At 40.9% G+C, this 22619-nt stretch overlaps 1 pseudogene; it reads left to right on the top strand.

The window, feature by feature from the left end:
* Nucleotides 1-2637: 2637 nt before the first annotated feature.
* The window catches only part of LOC138431303 (eukaryotic translation initiation factor 1A, X-chromosomal-like), a 32630-nt pseudogene continuing 12648 nt past the window's right edge, over nucleotides 2638-22619 (top strand).

Below are 22619 nucleotides of genomic sequence, written 5' to 3'. Positions count from 1 at the left end.
TCAGTTCAATTCAGTTCAGTTCAGTTCAGTTCAGTCATGTGTGACTTTGTGAAACCCCATAAACTGCAGCACACCAGGACTCCCTATCCATCACCAACTCCTGGAGCTCATGCAAACTCATGTCCATCGAGTTAGTGATGCCATCCAGCCATCTCATCCTCTGTCGTCCCCTTCTCCTGCCTCCAATCCCTCCAAGCTTCAGAGTTTTCCAGTGAGTCAACTCTTCATATGATGTGGCCAAAGTACTGGAGTTTCAGCTTTAACATCATTTCTTCCAAAGAACACCCAGGAATGATCTTTAGAATGGACTGGCTGGACCTCCTTGCAGTCCAAGGGACTCTCAAGAGTCTTTTCCAACACTACAGTTCAAAATCATCAATTCTGCAGTGTTCAGCTTTCTTCACAGTCCAACTCTCATATCCTAGCAAGACTATTGGAAAAACCGTAGTCTTGACTAGATGGAACTTTGTTGGCAAAATAATGTCTCTGCTTTTCAATATGCTATCTAGGATGGTCTTAACTTTCCTGTCATAGGGTAAGTGTCTTTTAATTTAATGACTGCAGTCACCATCTGCAGTGATTTTGGAGCCCCCCAAAATAAAATCTGACACTGTTTCCCCATCTATTTCCCATGAAGTCATGCGACCAGATGCCATGATCTTAGTTTACTGAATTTTGACCTTTCAGCCAACATTTTCACTCTTCTCTTTCAGTTTCATCAAGAAGCTTTTTAGTTCCTCTTCACTTTCTGCCATAAGGGTGGTGTCATCTGCATATCTGAGGTGATTGATATTTCTCCTGGCAGTCTTTGTTCCAGCTTGTACTTCTTCCAGCCCAGTATTTCTTGTGATATACTCTGCATATAAATTAAACAGGCAGAGTGACAATATATAGTCTTGACGGACTCGTTTTCCTATTTGGAACCAGTCTGTAGTTCCATGTCCTGTTCGAACTGTTGCTTCCTGACCTGCATATAGGTTTCTCAAGAGACAGGTCACGTAGTCTGGTATCCCCATCTCTTTCAGAATTTTCCACAGTTTATTGTGATCCACACAGTCAACGACTTTGGCCTAGTCAATAAGGCAGAAATAGATGTTATTCTGGAACTCTCTTGCTTTGTCAATAATCCAGCTAATGTTTGCATTTTGATCTCTGGTTCCTCAGCCTTTTGTAAAACCAGCTCGAACATCTGGAAGTTCATGGCTCATATATTACTGAAGCCTGGCTTGGAGAATTTGGAGCAGTACTTTACTAGTGTGTGAGATGGATGCAATTGTGTGGTGATTTGAGCATTCTTTGGCTCTGCCTTTCCTTGGGATTGGAATGAGAACTGACCTTTTCCAGTTCTTTAGCCACTGCTGAGTTTTCCAAATTTGCTGGTATGTTGAGTGAAGCACTTTCACAGCATGACTAAAAGGGGGCAAAATCCCTAAACAGACATTTCTTTAAAGAAGACATACAGATGGCTAACAAACACATGGAATATGTTTAAAATCATTCATTATTAGAGAAACAAAAATTAAAATTTAATGTGTCGTCATATCACACTGTTCAGAGTGGCCATCACCAGAAATTATACAAGCACGAAATCCTGGGGAGGTTGTGGAGAAAAGTTAACCCTAATACACTGCTAGTGGTAACACAAACTGGTACAACCTGTATGCAGAACAGTTTGGTGATTCCTTGAGAAACTTGGACTACAACTGTCATATGACTGAACAACCCCCCTTCTTGGCATTTATCCAGAGGGGATTACAATCAAAAGAGACACATGTGCCCTGATGTTTATTACAATTCTCTTTACAAAATCTATGACATGGACGTAATCTAGATGCACATCAGCAGATGAAAATATAAGGAAGTTGTGCTATATATTCAAATAGAATATTACTTAGCTACAGAAAAACATATATTTGTTTCACTTTTAATGAGGCAGTTCAACCTGAAGCCTATTATACAGAGTAAAAAAAGAAAGTTAGAAAGAGAGAGGCAAATATTGTTTATTAATGCATATAAATGGGATTTAGGAAGACAGTAACAATGATTCTGCATGAAAGCTAGTAAAAAAGATCCACATATAAAGAACAGACACTGAGACTCAATGGGAGAGTTCAAGGATGGGATGATTTGAGAAAATAGCATTGAAACAGGTACATTACCATATATAAAAGAGATGACCAGTGCAAGTTCAATGCATGAAAGATGCATCCAACTCTTCTGCTGTGGAAGAACCCAGAAGCATGGGGTAACAAGGGAGGTTTGATTTGTGCTCAGGATAGGGGGACATATGTATCCATGTTGCTGATTCATGTTGATGTATATGTCAAAAACCATCATAGTAATACACAGTAATTCTATTCCAATTAAAATAAATCTTTTTTTAAAGAAATATGAAGAAATAAAAAAGAATGCATTCAGAAATAGCAGGGACATGCTCCAGAATACAACCTCAACAGTTGTTTCATATCTATTCAAGAAAGTGGGCTTAGGAGGGGCAGAACATGTGTGCTGGTGTAAAAGCTGAAAGTCGAAGAAGATAAGCTTGAGATTGCAACTATGCAGCTGCAGCATGACCTCAGTATCACAGTCTAAATAGTGAAAGATGCATGCGGCAGAATGCAAGCTTAGTAGATCGGCATGACTACTGTGGAGCGTAGGCTCAGTAGGAGTTAAATGCATGCACTTGAGCATCCTTTCAGGAGTGACGGTACGTATGTTTCAGAGTGAAGATAAATAGCTGCAGCAAAAGTGCTCTAAAATGGTGGACAAATACTTGTAAGAAGGAAGGTTCAGAGTGGAAGTTCAGTATTTGCTATAGACTTAGACTTAAGTTGAAGACAGTAGGGAAGACCACTAGATGATTCAGGTCTGACCTAAATCAGATCCCTTATGATGGTACAGTGGACATGAGAAAATATTTAAGGCATTAGGTATAATAGAGTGTTTGAAGAACTACATATGGAGGTTCATGAAATTGTACAGGAGGCAGTGATGAAGACCATCCCCAAGAAAATGAATGTGAAAAGGCAAAATGGTTGTCTGAGGAGGCCTTACAAATAATTGAGGCAAAGGAGAAAAGGGAAGATATACCCATATGAATACAGTGTACCAAAGAATAGCAAAGAGCGATAAGAAAGCCTTTTGGTGATGAGTGCAAAAAATAGAGGAAAACAACAGAATGGGAAAGACTATAGATCTCTTCAAGAAAATTAGAGATACCAAGGGAACATTTCATGCAAAGGTGGACACAATAAACGACAGAAATTTTATGGACTGAACAGAAGCAGAAGATATTAAGAAGAGGTAGCAAAAATCTATACAGGAAAGATTGAAGAACTATACAGAAAAGATCTCCATGATCCAGATAATCATGATGATGTAATCACTCACCTAGAGCCAAACATCCTGGAATGTGAATTCAAGTGGGCTGCAAGAAGCAAAGCTAGTGGAGATACAGAACTCCAGTTGAGTAATTTCAAATCCTAACAGATAGTGCTATGAAAGTCCTGAAAGCAATATACAAGCAAATTTGGAAAACTCAGCAGTGGCTACAAGCCTGGAAAAGATCAGCTGTTCCAGTATATGCATTTTAGAGCTTGTTCTCTGTAGTGGTGAAATGTGTTCCACACAGAGTTAGACAACACTGAAGCAATCCTGTGCAAATAGTTGCAAGATTTTTTTTTTAACCTGTAGCAGCTTTTTTCCAATGAGAGTTAACTGTGAAGGTGGAGCAGTTTCTTGGCTTTGAGGGACCCAGGTGGTGTCAAATGGGCAGGGTGTAGGGACACAGAGTGACTACACCACAGGAGTTATGGCCCTATCAGAGTCTTTTTTTTTTTTTTTTTTAGGTCTTGTATCTGGTGATAAGAAGGCCTCTTTGGCCAGTCTTCTCCCTAGTTCCACCTATTCAGCCATTCAGAAGGCTTCCTTGTGTGGGATCCTTCTCTGTTGTTCAATGTGTCAGCACATAGAGAGAATTTCCTGGCTGGGGCCCTCCTGTGTAAATCAGTGCATCTGACACTTAAAGGAGCATCCTGAATGGGATTCTACTCTAGTATGGTGCATCAGGCACTTAAAGGAGGACCCTGGGTAGTGTCCTGCTCTGCATTTCAGTGTGTTCAGCATTTGATGGGTCAGGCTCACTATTGTAGTAACTGCTGATGCTAGCATGTGGGGAGAGAGAGGCTATGGTGATTGCTCCATCCCCTACATGTGACTCGGTGTTATTGCCTTGCTTTCATGGCTGCCTGGCTTTCCTCCACAGGCATACCCTACCACAGTGTCCTCCTTCACATCCCCTCTCTCCATTTCTCCCCAGTAAACAGCAGCCCTCCCCATGAATTGCCAGAAAATCACTTAACTGCAGCTCCCAGCCACTGTGCCTTTCAGGGGACAGATGTCCTTGTACGGGGTATGTACGGCTGCAGCAAGGACCCTCTGATTCTCATTGCATCTACCTTTCCACAGATTAGCTGTTTCACTCTCAGCTTTAAATGTGTATTCTACGATTCAGACGATTGACCCAATATGGGATTGGACCTCAGCTTCAGTTCCTTCACCCACTCAGGGCAGATCCAATCCTACTAACACTCCTGTTTTTTTTTTTTCCCCCAGTTCTTTCATCCTACTGAGTTTTGCGTGGTTCTATATATTCTTTTCCTCTTGTCAGGTACTCCTGTCTGCTTTCCAGTAATGTTCTGATTAGTCTTCTGTGTCTGAAGGTGTATGCCTGATGTATCCATGGAGAGATGTGCTCCACATTCACTTATAGCTCCACCATCTTGTTCTCTCATCTCACGAGAGTTTTAGAGCACAGAATCCACAGTGGTAGTAGGTGTGCTATAAAATGTGAGTTCAGATATACTCTTGAGGGCAAGCTCAGTGATTTTAGCACAGCTGATCTAAAGCATGGATTTACTGTTGGCCAGACATAGGCTTCAAATGTTAAGAAAATTATTTATGGTGTGCCAATTCTAGAGCACAAGGTCAGTGTTTGTGTACCATTTCCTGTAGAATGCAAGTTCAGTTGTGGAAAGAGGTATGCTCCGCAATGCAACTGAGCAGTTTTAGACATCTTGTGGTAGAGTACATGCTCAATAGTGGCAGGAACTGTGCTCTAGTGTGCATTCAGCAGTGGCTGGACCCATGTTGCCAGTGCCAATGGGATGGCTTCAGACAGCCTGCTCTAAAGTGCAAGCACACTAGTGGCAGAACGTGTGCTCCGGATTTCAAGCTAAGCTGTTTCAGTACTTCCAGGCTAGAGCTGAGACGCAGTAGTGATGCATGCAGGCTTCAAAGTGCCATCCTACCATTTGTGTCACACCCGCTCTAGAGCACAGTCTAGGTAGTGGTGGGGAGAATCCTCAAAAGCACCATCTCAGGAGATGAAGCACGTGTTCTCTAAAGCCAAGATTCAGTATTTGAAGTATGCCTGCTCTAGAACATGGGTCTGTATTAACAGGGGTATGCCTAAAGTGTGTTTCACTGTTGAGAGGCATGTTGAAGAGCTAAGTTCAGCAGATGCAGCATGCCTGCTCTACATGTGCTTCAGAGTGTTGTCTCAGGAGTTGCAGTGCCCTTGCTCAAGAGTGCAGACTGCAGAGGGACATGTTCTCTTGAAAGCTGGGTTTTTATTTTTGGTTGCATATCCAGAGATCAAATTCAGAAAATGTGACATACCTGCTCTGCCACACAAGCTCAGTAGTGGGAAGACAAGCCCTCAACAGTGCAAGCTCAAGGGTTGTGGCATGTGTGTATTGTGACACATGATCAATTGAGGCAGGACATATAAAGTATATACCAGGTCTGTAGTGGCGGCACATCATCCATAGATATACAGGTACACTACTCACAGCTTGCACAGTCTAGAGTGCTGAGTGACTAGCAGCAAAATGGCTGGTATAAAATGTCACTGGGGTAACTGTTGCACACACCTTCTCGAGCAATACCTCAAGGAAGTTGACTTTATTCTTCAGAATTCAAGGTCACTAGTGGTCACACAGTTGATCTAGAATGATGGTTCACTCGTGGGTAGGATATGTGTTTTAGAAAGCAGCCTCCTGGAGTAGGTCCTCCAGAGTGCAACCTCAGTAGTTGGGACACCTGCTCTAGAGTGCAGGAAGAAGATTGGGGAAAATATGCAACAGAGGGCAAGCCAAGTGATTGGCAATTTTCAGCTGCAGAGTGTAGGCTCAGAGGTTTAAGCACACAGGCCATCGAGCAAGATTACTAGTAGTGGAACTCATGCTCTATAATGCAGGCTCAGCAGTGATAAAGGAGTGTACCAGGGTGCAAAATCAGTAGCTGAAACATGAATATTTGGGGGCCTGGGCTTACAAGTGGCAAGACACAGGCTTCTGAGTCTGAAATTAGTAATGGCCACACATATGCTCTAGACCACATGCTCACTAGCTGTACCATGCCTGCTTAGTGTAAGGACTCAGAAGTGACAAGTGTGCTGTAGTGCTAGGGTTTATACTGCTGGGATGCATGATTCAGTGAGCAGTTGTGTAGTTCAGGCATTCTTACTCTACAGCACAGTCTCAGTAGTGTCAGAACACTGGCTCCTGAAGGCACACACAGTCATAATGGGAGATATGTTCTGAGTAAACCTCAGCAGTGCAAAACCCATGATGAAATGTGCTCACCCTGTACTCATGAGATCTGTACCCCCAGCTGCATGTCCCGGATGGCTGCACTTGAGCTCATGCTCAGCAGAGGCGTACCATGTCCTCCAGTGTTTAAACTCACTCTGTCTACAGGAGTGCTGGCTCAGCTGTGTCCAGAAGTAAACTTCAGAGTGCAAGTCCAGTAATTGTTTAGGCACACGTGAACTACAGTTCAGGTTGAGTAGTGGCCTGACTTACCTATAAAGGAACAAGCTAATGATTGTGATATTTATGCTTCAGAGTGAAAGTTCAGCCGGTGATGAACTCTTGTTCTGGAAGGCAATTTCAGTAGTGCAGGGATGCAGAATCCAGAGTGTAATACACCAAAAGTGTATGTGTACTTACAACAGGCATGTTTTAAGGACAGTCTCAGTAGTGGCAGGCCATATCCCAAAGAACCTGGGTTCAGGAGTGATGGGATGTATGCTCTACTGTGCAGTCTCAGTGACAGCAATGCACTTGTTCTAAAGCTTGTTGATAGTCTCAATGGTGGCAGAAAGGGTGATCCAGTTTGGAAACTAAGCAGTTCTGGCGGGCGTCCTCTAGATGGCGGCCTCAGTATCATTCCAGAGGGCAAGCTCAGTGTTTGTAGCATGTGTGGTTTGACATAAAAGAAGGAAATGGCAACCCACCCCAATATTCTTGCCTGGAGAATCCCGTGGACAGAGGGGCGTCGTGGGCTACTGTCCATAGGTTCGCACGGAGTCGGATAAGACTAAAGCGAATTAGCATGTATGCATGCATTGGAGAAGGAAGTGGCAACGCACTCCTGTATTCTTGCCCCGGGAATCCCAGGGATAGGAGAGCCTGGTGGGCTGCTATCTCTGCTGTCACACAGAGTCGGACACGACTGAAGTGACTTAGCAGCAGCAGCAGCAGCAGTGGTTTCAAATCAGGGGTCAGTAACTGTGAAAAGCTTCTTCCATTTTCAGTCGTTACCGTATGCCAGGTCCAGAGTGCAGACTCACTTGGTTGTGATACTTCTGCTCTAGAGTTGTAATGTATGTTCCAGAGTACAAGCTAATTACTGCACCTGTCCTAATTCAATTCTTAGTAAAAGCAGAATGCAAACTCGTGATTTCAACCTCAGTAGTTGCTGCACGCATAATCAGAAGTAGTGGTGCATACACTTATTTGATCTCTTGTTCCTCTGACTTTTCCAAAACCAGCTTGAGCATCTGAAAGTTTATGGTTCATGTATTGCTGAAGCAAGGCTTGGATTTTTTTTTTTTTTGCATTACTCTACTAGCGTGTGAGATGAGTGCAATTGTGCAGTAGTTTGAGCACTCTTTGGCATTGCCTTTGTTTGGGATTGGAATGAAAACTGACCTTTCCCAGTCCTGAGCCACTGCTTAGTTTTTTAAATTTGCTGACATATTGAGTGAGGCACTTCCATAGCATAATCTTTTAGGATTTGAAATAGCTCAACTGGAATTCTATCACTTCCACTAACTTTGTTCATAGTGGTGCTTCTTAAGGCCCACTTGACTTCACATTCCAAGATATCTGGATGTAGGTGAGTGATCACATCATCATGATTATTTGGGTTGTGAAGATCTTTGATGTACAGTTCTTCTGTGTATTCTTTGCCACCTCGTCTTCATGTCTATTGCTTCTGTTAGGTCCATACCATTTATGTCCTTTATTGTGCCCATCTTTGCATGAAATGCCCCATTGGTATCTCAGATTTTCTTGAAGAAATCTCTAGTCTTCCCCATTCTATTGCTTTGCCTTATTTCTTGGTACTGATCACTGAGGAAGGCTTTCTTATCTCTCCTTGGAACTCTCTGTTCAAATAGGTATATCTTCACTTCTCTCCTTTGCCTTCATTTCTCTTCATTTCACAACTAATTGTAAGGCCTCCTCAGGCAGCCATTTTGCCTTTGTGCATTTCTTTTTTCTAGGGAATGGTCTTGATCCCTGTCTCCTGTACAATATCATGAACCTCCCTCCATAGTTCATCAGGCATTCTTTCAGATCTAGTACCTTAAATTTATTTCTCACTTACACTGTATAATCATGAGGGATTTGATATAGGTCATTCCTGAATGGTTTAGCAGTTTTTTCCTACTTTCTTCATTTTAAGTCTGAATTTGGCAATGCCAATTTCATGATCTGAGCCACAGTCAGCCTCTGGTCTTGTTTTATGCTGTTTAGGAAGAGTAAGCAACTTTTAATTTCATGGTTGTAGTCACTATCTTCAGTGATTTTGGAGCCTCCCCCCTCACCCCCCCCAAAAAAAAAAAAAACGGTCTGCCAGCATTTCCACTGTTTTTCCATCTATTTGCCATGAAGTGATGGGACAGGATGCCATCTCAGTTTTCCTAACGTAGAGCTTTAAGCCTACTTCTTCACTTTCCTCTTTTACTTTCATCAAGAGACTCTTAAGTTCCTCTTTACTTTCTGCCGTAAGGGTAGTATCATCTACATATCTGGTTTTTTACATTTCTACTGGCAGTCTTGATTCCAGTCTGCATTTCTTCCAGCCAAACATTTCTCTGCATAGAAGTTAAATAAGCAGGGTGACAATAAATACCCTTGAGGTACTCCTTTTCCTATTTGGAACCAGTCCGTTATTCAATGCCCAGTTCTAACTGTTGCTTCTTGAACTCCATACAGGCTTCTCAAGAGGCAGATCCGGTGGTGTGGTATTACCATCTCTTTTAGAATTTTCCACAGTTTATTTTGATCCGTACAGTTAAAGGCTTTGACATACTCAGTAAAGCAGAACTAGATGTGTTTCTGTAACTTTCTTGCTTTTTTTGAAGATCCAGCAGATGTTGGGAATTTAATCTTTGGTTCCTCTGTATTTTCTAAAACAAGATTGAATATCTGGAAGTTCATGGTTCACATATTGCTGAAGCTTGGCTTGGAGAAATTTGAGAATTTCTTTGTTAGCATGTGAGATGAGTGCAATTGCATGGTAGTTTGAGCATTCGTTGGCCCTTTTTTGAGATTGGAATGAAAACTGACCATTTCCAACTGAGCCACAGCTGAGATTTTCAAATTTCTTGTCATATTGAGTACATCACTTTCACAGCATCATCTTCGAGTATTTGAAATAGCTCATCTGGAATCAAAGACATAATAGAGCCCCCTAATTCCCTAATGGACACTGCATTGACTCTCAGAACAAATGAGATCAACAGCCATCTTCTATAACAACAGCAACAAAAAGTTATCTCAACTAGAAAACTTTCACAAGCCGCTGGTCCCACCACATTCACTTGGAGGAGACCACCCAATTAATAGCAATGATTGCCCTCCAGTTTGCAGAAAATAGACCTCGAAGACAGTCATCGAAACAACATGAAAAGGCAGAGACATATGCAGCAGATGAAGGAACACAATAAAAACCAACAAACCAATGAAAGAGGAGGAGGTAGGAAGTCTACAGGAAAAACAGTTCAACATAATAATAGTCAATGTCTTGGAAACAAATGGATCTACAGATAAATAGACTTCAGACATGGATTGAGAAGATGAAAAGGGTGTTTTAAATGGACCTAGAAGAAATAATGAGTAGTCGATCAATAATGAAGAATGAAATAACTGAGATAGAAATTACTCTGGACAACAGGAACAGTAGTGTAACTGAGGCAGAAGAAAGACTAAGTGAGCTGGAAGATTGGATATGGGAAATAAATGAAGCAGAATAGAAAAAAAAAAGAGAGAGAGAGAAATGAAGACAATCTCAGAGACCTATGGGACAATGTTAAATGCCCCAATATTTAAATCATAGGTTTCTCAGAGAAAGAAGACAAAAGGAAAGGGCATGAGAAAATATTTGAGGAGGAAATAGTTACAATCTTCCCTGAAATGGGAAAAAGAATAGACACCTAAGATGAAAAATCCCCATGTGTCCCATAGGGATAAAACCAAGACAAAACATGTCAAAACACACATTAATCAAAATAAAGGCAAACAAAAAATAAATATGCACAATGAACAAATATTCAAGGTCACAAAGGAATCACAACAAATAACATAGAAGGGAATCCCCATAAGGATAACAGCTGATCTTACAATAGAAACTCTTCAGCTTAGAAGGGAATGGCAGGATGTACTTAAAATGCTGAAAGGCAAAAACCTAAAGCCAAAATCATTCTATCCAACAAGGATAGTATTCTCATTCAAAAGAGAAAACAAGAGCTTTACAGACAAACAAAAGCAGTTAGTGTTTAGAACCACCAAACCAGCACTTCAGGAAATGCTGAAGGATCTTCTCTAGATACGAAACAGAAAAGCTTATAAAAGCCACAAAATATATAGTAAATGGTAAGAAGATCATACTTATCAACAACTGCCTTAAACAGAAATGTGCTAAATGCTCCAATGAAAAGGCAAAGACTGGGTGAATGCATACAAGAATATACTGTCTGCAAGAAAACCGCCTCATAACTAGGGACACATACAGCCTGAAATGGCCAGGAAAAAGCTATTTTGTGAAAATGGAGAGCAAAAGTGGGAGGAGCAATATTCATATCAGATAAATGGACTTTAACTAAAGACCATTATAAGAGACAAAGGAGGTTGCATTACATAACAGTCAAGGTATCAATCCAAGAAGAAGCTATATGCACCCAATGTAGGAGCACCTCAATACAAGAGGCAAATGCCAACAGCTATTAGAGCAGAAATAGACACTAACCATCAGTATTGGGTGATTTTAATACTTCACTCATAACATGAACAGATCATCCAGACAGAAAATAAAATAAGGAAAATTCAAGTTTTAGAAGATACATTAGACCAGTTTGAGCTAATTGATATCTACAGGTCATCCCACCACAAAAGAACAGATTTCACCTTTTTCTCCTTCTTTCTCCTTTTTCTCAAGTGCAAATGAAACGTTATCTTAGGACAGATCACATCCAAGGTTAGATCATATCTAACCTTAATAAACTTCAAGAAATTGTAATATTTTCAAGCATATTTTCTGATAACAATGTTGTTAAATCAGATATCAACCACAGGAAAACAACAACAACAACAACAACAACAACTAGAGGAAACACAAATAATTTGGAGGCTAAACCCCCCAAAATTCAAATTTGAATTCAACAAAATTCAGACTTTTTATGGAAAAAAAAAAAACAAAAACAAAAACAAAAAAACCTCTGCCAAAGTAGTCATAGGTGGAACATACCTCAACATAATGAAAGCCAAATATGACAAAACCATTGTAAACATTATTGTCAATAATGAAAAGCTGAAAAAATTTCCTTTAAAATCAGCATTAAGACAATGTGCCCACACTCATCACTATTCATTCTGGGAATTCTAGACACAGTTTTCAAAGAAGAAAAGATATAAAAAGAATCCTCATTTGAAAAGAAGAGGTATAACTGTCTATTTGCACATGATATAACCCTTTACAAAGAAAACCCAAGAGATGCCACCAGAAAATTACTGGAGTTAATCAATGAATACAGTAAATGTGCAGGGTATAAAATTAATGCACAGAAACCCTTATAGTCCTACACATTCACGATGAAAAATCAGAAAGAGAAATTCAGGAAAAATAATGTTCACCATTGCAATGAAAGGAATAAAATAACTAGAAATAAGTTTGCATAAAGAGACAAAGGACGTCCCTGATGGCTCAATTGGTAAAGAAGGTGCCTGCAATGCAGGAGACTCCTGTTTGATTCCTGGGTCAGGAAGACCCCCTGAAGAAGGGATAGGCTACCCACTATAGTGTACTTGGATTTCCCTTGTGGCCCCAGCTGGTGACAAATCCTCCTGCAATGTGTGAGACCTGCGTTTGAAGACTGGGTTGGGAAGATCCTCTGGAGAAGGGAAAGCTACCCATTCCAGTATTCTGGCATGGAGAATCTCAAATTCCATACACTGTATATTCCATGGGATTGCAAAGAGTTAGACGTGACTGAGCAACTTTCACTTTCCCAGAAGGATAAAAGAAAGCACTGAGGAAAGAAATCAAAACACATATAGATGGAGAAAGATATCATGTTCTTGGATTGGACTAACTGATAGAGTTAAAATGAATAAACCAGCCAAAACAATCAATAGATTCAATACAATACCTCTCAAACTACCAACAGTATTTTTCATAAACTAGAACAAATTATTTTATGATTTGCATGGAAACACATAAGACCTCGAAGAGCCAAAGCAGTTTTGAGAAAGAAGAATGAAACTAGAGGAGTCAAATTTTCTAACTTCAGACTACACTACAAAGGTATCAAGAGAGTATGAAACTTGCACAAACATAGAAATATAGACCAATGGAAAAAAATATGAAGTCCAATGATAGATTCCTGCACCCATTATCTTTGACAATGCAGGCAAAAATGCGCAACAGAAAAAGACATTTTCTTCAAAAAAGTGTTATGGGAAAAGTGGACAGCTCTGTGTAGAAGCTAGAACGCTATCTAACATCATGTTCGAAAATAAGCTCAAAATGGATTATAGGTGGAAAAGTAAGACCAGAAAATATACCCCCCTCAGAGTAAAATATAGGTACAACCACCACAAAATAAGTCACAACAAGATCCTCTATGGCCCATTGCCTAAAGGAAGTCAAAATAAGTTTTAAAAAAGTAACCTAATTAAACTCTATAGCTTTTTTACAATGAAGAAAACTATAATTATAGTGAATATGTAGCTTCAGAATTGGGAGAAAATAATAGCAACTCTGAGTGAACTCCGGGAGTTGGTGATGGACAGGGAGGCCTGGCGTGCTGCAATTCATGGCGTCGCAAAGAGTCGGACACGACTGAGCAACTGAACTGAACTGAACTGAATAGCAACTGAAAAACTAACAAAAAATTCGTCTCCAAAATATGCAAGCTGCTCATGCATCTCAATACTCAGCTACAAATACTACTCAGTAAAACAAACCACTAATCAAAACATAGGTAAAAGCCCTCTGCAAAGAAGATATACAGATTACTAAGAGACACAGAAACGTTGCTCAGCATCACTCATTATAAGATAAATGCAAATCAAAACCACATTGAGGTATCATTTCACACTGGTCAGATTGGCCATCATTAAAATGTCTACAATATAATTGCTGGAGAGGGTGTGGAGAAAAGGGAATCTTTTTACACTGTTGATGGGACTGAAAACTGGTACAACCATTATGGAGACTCCTTAGAAAGTTGGAAAGAGAAATACCATGTGACCCAGCGATCCCACTCTTAGGCATGAACTTCAAGGAAACGAGAATTTTAAGAAACACAGTACTCCAATGTTTATTGAAGCACTGTTTGCAATACCTAGGATGTGAAAGTGACCAGGATGTCCATCAGCAGATGAATGGTTAAGGAAGTTTTGCTACATATACATATGAAATATTACTCAGTTATAACAAGTCATGCACTTGAGTCAGTTCTAATGAGTGGGAAGAGCACGAAACCTATTACGCAGAATGAAGGAACTAAGGAAGAGAAAGACAAAACTGTATATTAACTCACATATGTGGAATTTAGAAAGATGGGCTATACACAGGCAAGGAGAAGAGACAAGGATCTCAAGAACAGACGTTTGACTCAGTGGGAGAAGGTGAAGGTGGGATGATTTGAGAAAAGTGCATTTAAATGGGCACAGTACCATATGTAAAAAATAGAAGACCAGTGTGAGGTTTTACAACATGGGTGATATGGGATACCCATGTCACAACTTCTGAACTTGCAATCTAATGCATGCATCAGCCACCAATGCGCCCTCATTCTAGTGCACATCATGCACATTCTGAGCTTGCAGCCTCCAGCTCTCATTTTACCCCTTCTGACATCATGATCCAGGGTAGGCTGTGGTAACTGCTGAATTTGCGCTTTAGGGGAGGCATCACGAACTTATTAAGCCTGCATTCTAGTGCAAACATGCTGCGTCTTGAATCTGAACTCTGAAGCAGGCATCTTATCACTGATAATACTGTTTATCATCAGCTAGTGTTTCACTCTCATGACATGTTTCCATTGCTTCTTCATCTCTGGTCATCACTCTGTGTCGCTTACCACCATCCAGTGTTTCTCTCAGTTCTGTAACCTGTTTCGAGTGCTTGTTCAACTCACTCCAGGACTAACATATCTAGTATTCAGTGCTGTGACAGGTTCAGTATTTCTTCATCCTCCCCTAGTTAAAAACAACAGTAGTTTACCACCTTTAGTGTTTCATTTTGTGACATGCGTCTATCCACTCCAGGTCTAATACACTCAGTAGATTATCATCATCCAATGTTTTAACTGTGGAACATCCCACAAGTCTTCTTCATGCACCTCATGTCAAACGTACCCAGTAGCTTATCACTATCCCATGTTTCAGTGCAGAGAGATGATTCAAGCGTTTCTTCTTTTTCTCCAGGTAAAGCACACTCAGCAGTTTGTCACCAGTGTTTCACCTGTGATGTGATTCTTCTTAATTTATTTAGTTGGCTGTGTTGGGTCTTAGTTGTGTCACATAAGATAGTCCTTGAGACAAGCCAACTCTAACCATGGCATGAAGTCTCGGGACTGTGAGAATGTCAGTATTTGCAGCTATGCAGGTTTAGTTACTCTGTAGCATATGGGATGTTAGTTTCCCAATCAGGGATTGAACCTTCATCCCCTACACTACAAGGTGGATGCTTAACCGCTGGACCACCAGGAGAGGCCCTGTGACATGCTCTAAGTGCCTGCTTTTACACCTCATATCAAAAAGACACATTGTTTGATGGGAACATATCAGCATCCAGGGTTGCAAAGATTGGACTTGCTTCAGGAACTTCTTCATCCACACTGGTCAAATACAAGCAGGTGTTTATCACAATGTAGTGCCATTCCATGTGCTTCTTCATTGATTACTGGCTGAACGTATCCAGTAGATTATCATCGTCTACTGCTTCAGTGCAGTGACACCTCGAGTTATTCTTCATGCACCCTGGGTCAAACACATCCTGTTGTGTATCTCCATCCAGTGTTGCACTGCTGTGACATGCTTTCAGTGTTTCTCCATCCACCCCAGGTCAAACATACCAAGTAGCTTATTATCCACACTTCAGAGAGGAGGTTCAGCCACATCTTTCTCCACCCCAGGTAAAATAGCCTCACCAGCTTATCACTTCCTGGTTTTCACTGCTCTCACAAGTTCAAGTGCATCTTACACACCAGTAGTTTATCACCATCCAGCACTTCCAATCTGTGACACAAACTGCTGTATCATCCAGCCTGGAAAAATACATCCAGTACTTTACTAAAGTCAGTGTTTCAGTGCTATGATGTGATTCAAGTGCCTATTCATCCACTTTCTGGAAAAACACACTCTGTAGTTTATTACCATGCAGTGCTCAGTGCCTTGACAGAGGACATGCTCCGAATGCTTCTTTGTCCACCTGGTGTCAAATACTCAATAGTTTATCAACATCGATATGTCAGTAATGTGAATCCCTGCAAGTGCTTCTTTGTCAATCCTGGCCCATCACTCCTTGGAGCTTACCACCCTTCAGTGTTTCAGTGCTGTAATATGCTTCATGTGCTTCATCTTCTCCTGTAAAGCATACTCATTACTGTATCATCATCCAATATTCAGTGCAGTGATATGCTTCAAGTGCTTAATAGTCCACATCAGTCAAACATTCCCAGCATTTTATCATTAGCCAAGGTTTCAGGTCCGAAACTTATGGCATATAATAGGTGTTTGTTTGACCTGCAGAGATGACACTCAACAGGTGTTTTACCACCATTCATTCTATCAGTGCTGTGACATACTCCAGTGCTTCCTTATCTACTCTGGGCTAACACACACATCCGTTCTTTCAGTGATGATTAACACACAAGTGCTTCCTCAACTGTTCTCTTTCAAATACATAGAATAGTTTATCAACATCCAGTGTTTAAGTGGTGTGACACACTTCAGATGCTTCTTTATTTACCTGATTGATGTTTTTCAGTCACACAGTCATGTCCTGCTCTTTGAAACCCTATGAACTACAGCACACCAGGATTCCCTGTACATTATCTCCTGGAATTTGCTCAAATTCATGTCCATTGAGACAGTTATATCTACAGTCAACTAATTCATTGTCACACCCATCCCCACCTGCTTACAATCTTACCCAGCATTAGGGTCTTTTTAATGATTTGGCTCTTTTCATCAGGTGGAAGTATTGCAATTTCAGCATCAGTCCTTCCAATGAGTAGTCAGTGTTGATTTCCTTTAGGACTGACTGGTTTGATCTCTTTGCAGTTCAAGGACTCAAGAGTCCTCTCCAGCACTACAGTTCTAAAACATTGATTATTTGGCATTCAACCTTCTTTATAGTGCAGATCCCACATCCATGCACAACTATTGGAAAAACCATACCTTGATGTTTGCCAGCAAAGGGATGTCTCTGGTTTCATATGCTGTCTAGGTTTGTCATAGCTTTTCCTGCAAGAAACAAGTGTCTTTTAAATTCATGTTTGTAGTCACCATGCACAGTGATTTTGGAACTCATGAAAATAAAAATCTTTCACAGTTTCCATTGTGTCCTGATTTATTGCTATCAAGAGATGGGACTGGATGACATGATCTTAATTTATTGAATGTTGAGGTTTAAGTCAACTTGTTAAATCTCCACTTTCATCTCATCTCAAAGAGCTCTAATCCCTCGTCTGCTTTCTGTCATGTGCATGCCTGAGTTTATTTATATTTCTCCCAGCAACTTCGATTCCAGTTTGCGCTTCATCCAGTCTGACATTTTGCATGATATACTATGCGTGTAAGTTAAATAAGTGGGGTGACAACAAGACAGCCTTGACATACTCCTTTGCCAATTCTGAACAACTCCATTGTTCCTGTCTGATTCTGTTACTTTGTGACCTACATACAGGTTTCTCAGGAGCCAGGTAAAGTGGTCTAGTATACCCATCTCTTTAAGAATTTTCCTCAGTTTCTGTGACCCCCACAGTGAAAGGCTTTAGCATAGTGAATGAAGCAGAAGTAGATCATTTTCTGGAACTCCCTGCTTTTTCTATGATCCAGTGAATGTTGGCAATTTGATCTTGGTTCCTCTGCCTTTCGTAATCCAATTTGTACATTTGAAAGTTCTCAGTTCACATATGGTTGAAACCTAGATGGAGGCATTTTGAGCATTACCTTGCCAGCATATGAAATGAGAACGACTGTGCAGTAGTTTGAGCATGGCTTAACAATGCCCCTTTTTGGGATCAGAGTGAATCTGACCTTTTCCTGTCCTGTGGTCATTGATGAGTTTTCCAAATTTCCTGGCACATTGAGTGCAGCATTTTAACAGCATTGTCTTTTACAATTTGAAATAGCTGAGCTTCAGTTCTATCATCTCAACTAGCATTGTTTGTGGTAATTCTTCCTAAGATCCACTTGACTTCACACCCCAGGTTGTCTGCTCTATGTGAGTGATCACACCACTATGGCTATATAGGTGACTGAGTGGAGAAGGCAATGGCACCTCACTCCAATATTCTTGCCTGGAAAGTCCCATGGACAGAGGAGCCTGGTAGTGTGCTGTCCATGAGGTCACAAAGAGCTGGGCACGAAAGAAGCGACTTAGCAGCAGCAGGAGCAGGTGATTAAGACCTTTCTTTGGTATGGCTATTCTCTTATACACTTGCCAACACTTCATCACATCTTCTGCTTCTGCTAGATTCATACCACTTCTGTCCTTGATTGTGCCCATGTTTGCATAAAATATTCCCTTGGTGTCTCTAAGGTTCTTGGCCATATTTCTAGTCTTTCCTATTCTATTTTCCCTCTATTTTCTCTTGGCATTAAATACACACAATATTATATCCCCATCCAGTGTTTAAGTTTAGATATGCTTCAAGTGTTTTTTAATCCACTCCAGAAGAAATTAATGTGATACCTATCACCATCCACTTTTTTCTCTTTTGTGACATGGCTTGACCCTCCTCCATTCTCTCCAGTTTAAACACACCCTGTAAATTATCATCATTCGTTGATGCTGTGCTAGTACAGGCTTGAAATGTCCCTTTGTCTCATTTAATCAAACGCTCCCTGTCGTTTACCATTATGCAGTGTTCCAGTACTGTAGCTTGCCTCATGTAATTTTTATCTTCTCCAAATAAGATATGTTAATATCATCACAATTACTGTTTCAGTTCTGTTATGAGTTTCAAGTCCTTCTTTAGTCTATTCTAGATAAAACACATTCAGAAGTTTACCATGGTCCCATGTTTTACTCTGCGTCATGCTTCCAGTTTCTCTTCATTCAACATGTATCAAACACACCCCATAGTTTATCACCATCCAGTGTTTCAATGCTGTTTCCTGCTCAACTGCTTCTTCATTCTCTGCAGAAAATACACAAGCAATAATTTATCTCAATCCAGTGTGTTAATTCTGGTATATGTTTCAAAAGATCCTTTTTCCACCCAAGGTTGAGTACACTCTTACTTTATCACCATCCATTGATTCAGTGATACTACATACTTTCATTGATTTTTCAACTACCACATGTCATTATACACAATGATTTATCATGATACAGTTTCAGTGTTGTGACATGCTCCTCCTTGTGCTTCCTTCCCTATACAAGATCAAACATAGACCATTTGAAGTGTGAACTTATACTGTTTCAGTCATGAAACCCACTTCAAGTGGTTCTTCACTTACTCCACAACAAATACACCATATACGTTACTGACATTCATTGTTTCAATGCTGTAGCACATAATAATGGCTGCTTCACTAACTCCAAGTCAAACACATTCAGTGTTTTACCACTATCTTGGGTTTCAGATCTGTGACATGCTTCAATAGCTCCTGAAACTACTCAAGGTCAAACGCACTCAGTAGACTTGTTGTTGCTCGCTGTTATTTGTTTTTCAGTCACTCAGTCATCTCCAACTCTTCCTAATCCCATGGACTGCAGTATATCACGCCTTCTTGCCCTTGACCATCTCCCGGAACTTGTTCAAACTCAGATCCACTGGATCTGTGATGCCATCCAAGCATCTGGTCCTCCATCGTCCCCTACTTCTGCTCCAACCTTTTGCAGCATCAGAGTCTTTGCCAATGAGTTGACTCTTCACATTAGATAGCCATAATATTTGAACTTCTGCCTCAGCATCAGCCCCTCCAGTGTATTTTCAGGATTGATTTCCTTTAGGGTTGACTGGATTGATTTCCTTGCAGCCCAAGGGACTCACAGGAGTGGTCTCCAAGATTGTGGTTCAAAAGTATCAATTTCTTAATGTTCAGCCTCCTTTATGTTCTAACTTACATTGTCACATGACTAGTTAACAAAATACAAATACAGCTCTGACTATATGGACACTTCTTGGCAAAGGAATGTCTCTGCTCTTTAACATGCAGTCTAGGTTTGTCACTGCTTTTCTTCCAAGAAACAAGCGTCATTTAATTTCATAGCTGCAGTCATCACCTGCCATGGTTTTGGAGTCCAAGAAAACAGAAGTCTGCCACTGTTGCCATTGTTTTCCCATCTATATGCCATGAAATAATAGGACCAGATGCCATGATCTTAGTTTTTTGAATGTTGAGTCTTAAACCAGCTTTTTCACTCTCCTCTTTCACCTGCATCAAGAGGCTCTTAAGTTATTCTTTGCTTTATGCTATATCAATGATATCATCTGCATATCTGAAGTTATTGATATTTCAATTTTTCTCTTAATTTCAGCTTGTGTTTCCTCCAGCCCAGCATTTTCCAAGATGTGTTCTGCATATAAGTTAAATAAACAGGGTGGCAAATATAGTAGGCTTCCCCCCCCCCCGCCCCCCAATTTCAAACCGTCTCTTCTTCTGTATCTGGTTCTCACTGGTTGTTTCTTGACCTGGATACAGGTCTCTCAGAAGGCAGGTAGGTAGTCTGGTATTTCCATGTCTTTAAGAATTTTCTGCAGTTTGTTGTGATCCACACAGTGGATTTTAATCATAGTCAATAAAGCAGAAATATATTTTTTTAAAAGAATATTCTTGCTTTTTCCATGATCCAATGGATGTTGCCAATTTGACCTCTGGTTTCTGTCTTTTCTAAATCAAATTTGAACATTTGCAACTTCTAGGTTAATGTGCTGTTAAAGTCTTGCTTGGAGAATCGTGGGCATGCCTTTGTTCAATTCACTTCAGTTGCTCAGTTGTTTCTGTTTGTGAAACCATGGACTACAGCAAATCAGGCCTCCCTGTCCATCACCAACTCCCGCAGTTTACTGATATTCATGTCCTTTGAGTCGGTGATGCCATCTAACAATCTCATTTTCTGTCCTCCCCTTCTCCTGCTTTAAATCTTCCCAAGCATCAGGGTCTTTTCAAATGAGTCAGCTCTTCAAATCAGTTTGCCAAAATATTGGAGTTTCAGCTTTAACATCAATCCTTCCAATGAATATTCATGATTGATCTCCTTTAGGATGGACTGGTTGGATCTCCTTGCAGTCCAAGGGGCTTTCAAGTTGAATCTCCTCCAACACCACAGTTCAAAAGCATCAATTCTTTGGTGCACAGCTTTCTTTATAATTCAACTGTCACATCCATACATGCCTACTGGAAAAATCATAGTCTTAGCTAGGCGGAGCTTTGTTGGCACATTAACATCTCTGCTTTTTAATATGCTGTCTCAGTTCAGGTCAGTTCAGCCGTGTCCAACTCTTTGCAAACCCATGAATCGCCACAAGCCAAGCCTCCCTGTCCATCACCAACTCCCTTAGTTCACTCAGACTCACATCCATCGAGTCAGTGATGCCATCCAGCCATCCAGCCACCTCAGTTGTTCATAAATTGTCTTCCAAGGAGTTAGTGTGTGAAATAAAGGAGTTGTGTGACACTTCGAACATTCCTTTGCATTGCCATCCTTTGGATCTCACATGGAAAACTGACCTTTTCCAGTCCTGCAGCCACTTCTGAGTTTTCCAAGTTTTCTGGCATACTGAGTGCAGCATTTCAACACTGTCATCTTTTAGAATTTGAAATAGCTCAGCTGGTGTTCCATCACCTCCACTATCTTTCTTGGTAGTGATGCTAACAGGCACTTGATTGCACACTCCAAGATGTGTGGCTGTAGGTGAGTGATCACACCATCATGGTTATCTGGGTCACTGGGATCTTTTTGGATAGTTCTTCTATGTATTCTTCCATGTATTCCATATAACTCCAATAATTTGGCCACCTCATGCAAAGATTTGACTCATTGGCAAAGACCCTGATACTGGAAAGCATTAAGGGCAGGAGGAGAAGGGGACAACAGAGGATGAGATGGTTGGGTGGCATCACCAACTCAATGGACATGAGACTGGGTAAACTTCGGGAGTTGGCGATGGATAGGGAGGATTGATGTGCTGCCATCCATGGGGTCGCAAAGAATCAGACACGACTGAGTGACTGAACTGAATTGCACTGAAGTACTCTTTTCTAGCACTGTTGCTTGTGCTTAGTCATATCTGACTGTCTTTTGAAATCATGGATTGTGCCCCACCTGGCTCCTGTGTCCATGTGATTCTCCAGGAAGAAGACTGGACATGCTGTCCTCTCCTTCTCCATGGGAACATCCTGGCCCAGAAGTAAAATGTGTCTCTCCTTTGTATATTGTGTTTGCAGGTGGATTCTTCATGGATGCTTTTGAACTGTGGTGTTGGAGAAGACTCTTGAGAGACCCTTGGACTGCAAGGAGATCCAACCAGTCCATTCTGAAGGAGATCAGCCCTGGGATTTCTTTGGAAAGAATGATGCTAAAGCTGAAGCTCCAGTACTTTGGTCACCTCATGAGAAGAGTTGACACATTGGAAAAGACTTTGATGCTGGGAGGTATTTGGGACAGGAAAAGAAAGGGACGACAGAGGATGAGATGGCTGGATGGCATCACTGACTCAATGAACGCGAGTCTGAGTGAACTCCGGGAGTTGGTGATGGACAGGGAATCCTGGCGTGCTGCGATTCATGGGGTCGCAAAGAGTCCGACATGACTGAGCAACTGAAATGTAATGAACTGAGACACGGGGGAAAACTGTTTTTTTG

The sequence above is a fragment of the Ovis canadensis genome, chromosome Y (genome assembly GCF_042477335.2).
Source record: "Ovis canadensis isolate MfBH-ARS-UI-01 breed Bighorn chromosome Y, ARS-UI_OviCan_v2, whole genome shotgun sequence".
Lineage (NCBI taxonomy): Eukaryota > Metazoa > Chordata > Mammalia > Artiodactyla > Bovidae > Ovis > Ovis canadensis.
This window is presented reverse-complemented; position numbering and strand designations above follow the sequence as displayed.